The following is an 8,899-nucleotide window of genomic DNA, read 5'->3' as shown; positions in this document are numbered from 1 at the left end:
TTTTCTCCCTATAGTTTTTTAGAGCTTCAATGGTGCCATCCTGCTTTAATAGTGCAAATGCTTTCTTTTTACTGTTAATTGCCTGTCTTACTTCTTTGTTTAGCCACATTGGGTTTTTCCTATTTCTAGTCCTTTTATTCCCACAAGGTATAAACCGCTTACACTGCCTATTTAGGATGTTCTTAAACATTTCCCATTTATTATCTGTATTCTCATTTCTGAGGATATTGTCCCAGTCTACCAGATTAAGGGCATCTCTAAGCTGTTCAAACTTTGCCTTCCTAAAGTTCAATGTTTTTGTGACTCCCTGACAAGTCCCCCTAGTGAAAGACAGGTGAAACTGCACAATATTGTGGTCGCTATTTCCTAAATGCCCAACCACCTGCAGATTTGTTATTCTGTCAGGTCTATTAGATAGTATTAGGTCTAAAAGTGCTGCTCCTCTGGTTGGATTCTGCACCAATTGTGAAAGATAATTTTTCTTGGTTATTAGCAGAAACCTGTTGCCTTTATGGGTTTCACAGGTTTCTGTTTCCCAGTTAATATCCGGGTAGTTAAAGTCCCCCATAACCAGGACCTCATTATGGGTTGCAGCTTCATCTATCTGCTTTAGAAGTAGACTTTCCATGCTTTCTGTTATATTTGGGGGTTTGTAACAGACCCCAATGAGAATTTTGTTACCATTTTTCCCTCCATGAATTTCAACCCATATGGACTCGACATCCTCATTCCCTTCGCTAATATCCTCCCTTAAAGTGGACTTTAGACAAGACTTTACATAGAGACAAACCCCTCCTCCTCTCCGATTTTTACGATCCTTTCTAAACAGACTGTAACCCTGTAAGTTAACTGCCCAGTCATAGCTTTCATCTAACCATGTCTCGGTTATTCCCACTATGTCAAAGTTACCTGTAGATATTTCTGCTTCTAGTTCTTCCATCTTGTTTGTCAGGCTTCTGGCGTTTGCGAGCATGCAGTTTAGAGGATTTTGTTTTGTTCCAATCTCCTCACTGTGGATTGTTTTAGAAATGTTCTTACCTCCCTTCTGAGTATGTTTTCCTGGGTCGTCTTTGTTCGAGTCTAATGTTTTTCTTCCCGTCCCCTCTTCTTCTAGTTTAACGCCCTCCTGATGAGTGTAGCGAGTCTTCTGGCGAATGTGTGTTTCCCAGGTTTGTTGAGGTGTAGTCCGTCTCTGGCGAGGAGTCCATCATACCAGTAATTCACACCGTGGTCCAGGAATCCAAATCCTTGTTGTCTGCACCATCGTCTTAGCCAGTTGTTTGCATCAAGGATCCTGTTCCATCTCCTGGTGCCATGCCCGTCTACTGGAAGGATAGAAGAAAAAACTACCTGTGCATCCAGTTCCTTTACTTTCTTCCCCAACTCTTCAAAGTCCTTGCAGATTGTCGGTAGGTCCTTCCTTGCCGTGTCATTGGTGCCAACATGTATCAGAAGAAATGGGTGGACGTCCTTGGAGCTGAAGAGCTTTGGTATCCTATCGGTCACATCCTTGATCATCGCACCTGGAAGGCAGCATACTTCTCTTGCAGTTATGTCCGGTCTGCAGATGGCTGCTTCTGTGCCTCTCAGTAGTGAGTCTCCCACCACCACCACTCTTCGTTGCTTCTTGGCTGTGCTTTTTGCTGTCACTTGTTGCTGTGTGCCCTTTTCTTTTTTGCTTGCTGGTATTGCTTCATTCTTAGGTGTGCCATCTTCATCCTCTACAAAGATTTGATATCGGTTCTTCAGTTGTGTGGTTGGTGATTTCTCCATGGTCTTCTTGCTTCTTTTGGTCACATGCTTCCACTCATCTGCTTTTGGAGGTTCTCTGACACTTTATGCACCTTCTGTGACCAGTAGAGATGCTTCTGTTCTGTCTAGAAAGTCTTCATTCTCTTTGATGAGTTTCAAAGTTGCTATTCTTTCTTCCAGACCCCGCACCTTTTCTTCTAAAAGAGCCACTAGTCTACACTTCTGACAGGTGAAATTTAATTCTTCTTCTGGTCGATCTGTGAACATGTAGCACATGCTGCAGCTCACCATGTAGGTTGTCACATCTGCCATGTTGCTCCTAGATCCTGCTGACTTGCTGTGTGTTTTCCTTCTTGTGTAATCTACTCAGCCAAGCTCTCTTGCAATAATGTCCTACAGGAAAAAATTACGGCGCGCGGTTTGGTGATGCTTTCGAAGCAGCTGGTCCCGGCTGTACCCAACGATCTTCTAGCTTAGGGAGACTTCGCTTCTCCCAGAAGGCACCTGGAATATGCAAATTAGCCTCCTGAAGCTTGAATCCCTGGTTTGGTGATGCTTTCGAAGCAGCTGGTCCCGGCTGTACCCAACGATCTTCTAGCTTAGGGAGACTTCGCTTCTCCCAGAAGGCACCTGGAATATGCAAATTAGCCTCCTGAAGCTTGAATCCCTGGTTTGGTGATGCTTTCGAAGCAGCTGGTCCCGGCTGTACCCAACGATCTTCTAGCTTAGGGAGACTTCGCTTCTCCCAGAAGGCACCTGGAATATGCAAATTAGCCTCCTGAAGCTTGAATCCCTGGTTTGGTGATGCTTTCGAAGCAGCTGGTCCCGGCTGTACCCAACGATCTTCTAGCTTAGGGAGACTTCGCTTCTCCCAGAAGGCACCTGGAATATGCAAATTAGCCTCCTGAAGCTTGAATCCCTGGTTTGGTGATGCTTTCGAAGCAGCTGGTCCCGGCTGTACCCAACGATCTTCTAGCTTAGGGAGACTTCGCTTCTCCCAGAAGGCACCTGGAATATGCAAATTAGCCTCCTGAAGCTTGAATCCCTGGTTTGGTGATGCTTTCGAAGCAGCTGGTCCCGGCTGTACCCAACGATCTTCTAGCTTAGGGAGACTTCGCTTCTCCCAGAAGGCACCTGGAATATGCAAATTAGCCTCCTGAAGCTTGAATCCCTGGTTTGGTGATGCTTTCGAAGCAGCTGGTCCCGGCTGTACCCAACGATCTTCTAGCTTAGGGAGACTTCGCTTCTCCCAGAAGGCACCTGGAATATGCAAATTAGCCTCCTGAAGCTTGAATCCCTGGTTTGACAATGATGTCGATCGCTGCAGCGTCGCTGTTTGGTCGCTGGAGAGCTGTCACACAGACAGCTCTCCAGCGACCAACGATCCCGAGGTCCCCGGTAACCAGGGTAAACATCGGGTTACTAAGCGCAGGGCCGCGCTTAGTAACCCGATGTTTACCATGGTTACCAGCGCAAACGTTAAAAAAACAAACACTACATACTTACCTTCTGCTGTCTGTCCCCGGCGCTCTGCTTTCCTGCACTGACTGAGCACAGCAGCCGGAAAGCAGAGCGGTGACGTCACCGCTGTGCTTTCCGGCTGACCGGCGCTCACAGCCAGTGCAGGAAGAAGAGCGCCGGGGACAGACAGCAGAAGGCAAGTATGTAGTGTTTGTTTTTTTAACGTTTGCGCTGATAACCAGGGTAAACATCGGGTTACTAAGCGCGGCCCTGCGCTTAGTAACCCGATGTTTACCCTGGTTACCAGTGAAGACATCGCTGGATCGGTGTCACACACGCCGATCCAGCGATGTCAGCGGGAGATCCAGCGACAAAATAAAGTTCTGGACTTTACTCAGCGACCAACGATCTCCCAGCAACATGTTAGGGCATGTTAGGTTAGGCTATGGGTTGAACTAGATGGACATATAGTCTTCCTTCAACCTTAATAACTATGTAACTATGTAGCAGGGGCCTGATCGTTGGTCACTGTCACACAACGATTTCCTTAACGATATCGTTGCTACGTCACAAAAAGCAATGATATCGTTAACGATATCGTTATGTGTGAAGGTACCTTTACTGTGGTACTTGGAACAATGAATTCTGCGGTCTACCAAAAAATCCTGAAGGAGAATGTCTGGCCATCTGTTCGTTACCTCAAGCTTTGCCCTAGTCAAAGTCCTGACCTTAATCCGTTTGGGATGCTGTGGTATGACCTTAAAAAGGCGGTTCATGTTCAGAAACCCTCCAATGTGGCTGAACAACAACAATTCTGCAAAGATGAGTGGGCCAAAATTCCTCCAGAGCATTGTAAAAGACTCATTGCCCGTTATCGCAAACGCTTGATTGCAGTTGTTGAAGAGTGACCCAACCAGTTAGGTTTAGGTGGCAATCACTTTTTCAGACAAAGCCCTGTAGGTTTTTTTCCATTAATAAAGACCTTCACTTAAACTGTATTTTGTGTTTACTTGGGTTATCTTTGTCAAATGTTTCAGATCACCAAACAAATGTAAATATTAAAGTGTGACAAACATGCAGAAGAATAGGAAGACATCATAATGAGGGCAAACACTATCACAGGGGCCCAACTCTACAGGTACCGTCACATTTAGTGACGCTGCAGCGATCTAGACAATGATCCCGATCGCTGCAGCGTCGCTGTGTGGTCGCTGGAGAGCTGTCACACAGACAGCTCTCCAGCGACCAACTATGCGAAGTCCCCGAGTAACCAGGGTAAACATCGGGTTACTAAGCGCAGGGCCGCGCTTAGTAACCCGATGTTTACGCTGGTTACCAGCTCATAAGAAGTGTATTTATAAGATTTTGAGAAAATCCTTTCCCTTTTAATAGTGACCTCTCAAATTCCACGCTGTTAGGTGTAAGTTGGCTACTCGTGGATGCAGGATTGGACCCTGGGAGAGGAGGTCTGGTATTTCTGGGAGGATCCATGGCTGGGAAATGGACATGTTCCTCAACCATGGGAACCATGACCTTCTGGGCCAGAACGGGGCTATTAGGATCACCCGGGCCGTCTTCCCGTATTTTCCTCAGAACTAGAGGAATTAGGTTTAGAGGGGGAAAGGCATAGGCGAGACTGAAGTTCCAGGAGATTAGAAGAGCGTCGATTGCATACGGGTTGTCCCTTGGATTTAGGGAACAGAATTGATGTAGTTTCCTTTTCCTTCGACTGGCAAAAAGATCTATTTCTGGACATCCCCATAAATGCACGATCTGATTGAAGACAGCCGGTTTTAGAGACCAATCCCCTTGTTTGAGTTCGTTGTGACTTAAGTAATCGGCCATGGTATTGAGTTTTCCCTTTAAATGAAGAGCCGTAAGGGAAAGTAGGTGATCTTCGGCCATCTGAAAAATACGATTCGCAACGTCCATTAGCGACCTAGACCGCGTACCTCCTTGATGGTTAATATAGGCAACGGTCACCTGGTTGTCAGAGAATAGTCTGACATGTCTTCCTTGTAGGTGTATGAGGAACCCATTTAACGCGCATTCTACCGCTAACAATTCCATTAGATTGGAGGATGAGTTCCGTTCAGACAGACCACAGACCCTGTATCCAATTACTCTCCCAGTGTGCCCCCCAACCCATGGGGCTAGCATCAGTTATTACTCGTGTTATCTGATTCGTCCAGGGTACCTCTCTACGAAGATTCGGTATGTACGTCCACCAAATTAGTGAATTAGTGGTCTCAACAGACAGTGAAAATTTACTATCAAGATTAGCTCCCAGTCGACGAAAATTATATAGAACATCCCACTGAAGAGATCTGGAGTGAAACTGTGCCCAGAGCACCGCCGGAATACAAGAAGTGAAAGAACCCAAAAGTGACATCGCTCCTCTTAAAGAGACTACGGGATTACTAATCATACTGGTGGCCAGTTGATGAATTCTGTTCACTTTTGAGTCCGGTAGGCGACATTCCTGTTGACTCGAGTCTATGATAAGACCTAAAAACTCCTGTGATCTTAAGGGCTGCAGACGTGACTTCTTGAGAATAATAACCCATCCTAAGTTATGCAATGCTGCTATCGCCTTCCCCAACTGGTCTTTACAATGTGACTCTGAACGTCCCACAATCAATAAATCTTCTAGGTAGGGAATTACTGTATTAGTATGTCTTGTTCGTGAAGGTGTGCCATAACCTCTACCATGATCTTAGTGAAAACACGGGGTGCGACCGCAACACCAAAGGGGAGTGCCTGATATTGAAAGTGCTCTACTGTGCCGGGTGCCGGCAAGAGAAACCGCCACCCTGAGAAAGCGCTGATGATTTACATGTATCGGGACATGGCAATAGGCGTCTTTCAGATCTAAGACAACCATGAAGCAATTGTGAAAAAGAAGCTTTACTGCCGTTTTCACAGATTCCATTTTAAAGGATGGGATCAGCAAGAATTCATTCAGGCCTTTAAGATTAATGATGGTACGATATGACCCATCAGGTTTTTTAATAAAAAATAAAGGGGAATAAAACCCTTTACCTCGCTCTTCCGTGGGTACTTTAATCAGAACCCTTTTTTGTTGGAGGTCCTGGACTTCTGCCTCTAGTGCCAATTGTTCTGCAGGAGAAGAACGGAAGGGAGTTAATTTAAATTTGTCCTGAGGGATATGATGGAACTGGAACTTTAAACCTTCTTTAATGATACTGAGTATCCATGGACTATTGGTGATCTTTAACCAGGCCGGGTAGTAGGCTAAAAGCCTACCACCCACCTGGACCGCCAGTCATTGAGGTTTTTTAGAGTCTCTAGAGAAGTTAAACATATAACCTCTACCTCTTCTTCTGTAGGAGTTATATCTGGTCGATTCTCTATTTGAATCTCTGTCCGATCTTCGGCGATACGGACATCCTCTGTTGTAATCCCGCCTATAAAAGGGTTTTGTCAAAAGAGGGAATCGTTTTTTTGCTGTCACCCGCCTTTTCTAGAAGTTCATCTAGCACTGGGCCAAACAAATGAACCCCCTCACAGGGGATGCTACATAGCTTCTATCTGGCCTGTAAGTCTCCTGGACAGCATTTTATCCAAAGAGCTCTATGGGCTGCATTAGACAAGGCTGAGGACCTTGCGGCCAGCCTAACGGAATCCGCTGACGCATCCGAAAGGAAGGCTGCTGCATCCTGAATCATGGACATAGACGATAGGATCTCGTTCCTGGGAACCTTATCCTTGAGATGGTCTTCCAGGTGGCCCAGCCACACCATCAACGACCGGGCTGTGCAGGTGGCCGCAATTGCCGGCCTCAGGGATCCCGCTGACGTCTCCCAAGCTCCTTTAAGGAACACCTCGGCCTTCCTATCAAGTGGGTCCTTTAGGTTTCCAAAATCCTCAAATGGGAGAGAAGTTTTTTTTACATGCTTTGGCCACCGCTGCATCCAATTTCGGGACCTTGTCCCATGAGGATGAAGCCTCTTCCTCAAAGGGATACCTCCTTTTGAATGCTGGTGGAAGTGATCCCTTCCTTTCGGGTTTCTTCCATTCTTTTGTAATCAGCGACTTGATTTTATCTACTACAGGAAAGACCCTTCGGGATTTGCGATCTATGCCCTTAAACATTATGTCCTGGATGGAACATTCCGTCTGGGTCTCTTCAATGCCCATAGTGTTGTTGACGGCTTTGACTAGGTGGTTAATCCTATCCAGTGACAGACAGGCTCGGCTAGATTCCATGTCCTCTGATAAAGATGATGGATGAGAATCCGAGCTTACACCACCTGTGTCTGAATCTACATCCGAGGCTGGGGATAAAATCTCCTTCCTCTTTTTGGAGACTGTCTTCTGAGACCTCATGGAATCTCTGACCTCCTGTCTAACTATATCCCTAAGAGTAGACGTAAGGTCAGGGGCCTCCTCCTCAATTAAACGTTGTATGCAGGTGCTGCACAACTTTTTATGTCCATCCGGAAGTGGCTCCGTACACATGGCACACTCCCTATGCTTGGACTTGGACACAGATTTCCTCCCCTAATAAGGAGAGAGAGAGAATACAAGGAGGGACAGCAATCAGAAAGCGTACTTTCACGAAGCTCACTTACCCATCCCTGCAGCGAATGGTATCGTGATCGGGGGGTCCTTCTTAACCGGAGATTCCTTATGGCCTGAGTACTTGGTTGATTTCTGAGCCGCTTTAGCTCCACCAGCGCGACTACTGCCACTAGAACGTCGCTGGGAGCTTCTCAAAGGCTGCTCAAGTGGTTGCTGCTGTTCACCGCACAACTGCGGTGTTCCCTCCGGTGACTCCATACTGGAAAAGGTGGACAGGAACACGCTGAGGCCTCAGTGCCCTGCTTAAATCCATCCCCCTGGGTACCACCCCCGGATGGGGGTCAGCAGGGAAACCACTCGAGGTGCCGCTGATCGGTACTCACCGATAGGGTCCGGCCGCTAGCCGCGCCCCCATGATAACCCCCTTGAGAGCGCCGGACACCCCGAGGCCAAAATCCCACCCCAGACGCTGGGCGCCGCCATTAGCCGGAACAAGCGGCACCGCGCATGCGCGGCCGCGTCATCGCGCCGCGTCATCCGGACGCGGCTGCGGCGCTGAGAGCAGACGCGCCGAACAAGGACGGCAGCACTCCCCAGCCACCGCAGACCCCAGCGCAAGCGGCGGACAGACCCCAGAGGCTCCAGCAGATGCGGCACCATGGGATCCCTACTCACCAGGTATAAAGCGGCACCTTAGAAGCCAACCCCACTGCCTAGGTCTGCTTCCTCCTGCTGTCACCTACACAGACAGTCCCCCTGCCGTGTGGTGCTTCCATCATCCTGATCAGGCCGAGGTAGGGGACTCCCGTTACCTGAATCGGCCTTTCAGAAGTGGGATAACTTCTTTTCTTCGACCTTCTTCTCAAGGCCTGTCTGAAGAGGTTCCAATGTCAGGTACATGAAACCAACTGACGGGGGAGTGAGGTGCCGCCCTTTTATGTCTGAGGTTTCCTCTCACTGAAGGGGGGGATCCCCTCTCTCTCGTTGTGCTGTCATGGCGACTGAATAAAGCAACAATATCTTTAACGATATCGTTATGTGTGACGGTACCTTACCTCCAAAGCAGGTGCAATTTTGCATTTTTAGGAGCTCCTGGGCTGCAAAGGGCCAATATATTGTTCTTGCACAGAGGCCCTTTTCT

This window comes from Ranitomeya imitator, chromosome 4, assembly GCF_032444005.1.
Source record: "Ranitomeya imitator isolate aRanImi1 chromosome 4, aRanImi1.pri, whole genome shotgun sequence".
NCBI lineage: Eukaryota > Metazoa > Chordata > Amphibia > Anura > Dendrobatidae > Ranitomeya > Ranitomeya imitator.
The sequence above is the reverse complement of the archived record's forward strand: the minus strand, read 5'-3'. Positions refer to the sequence as shown.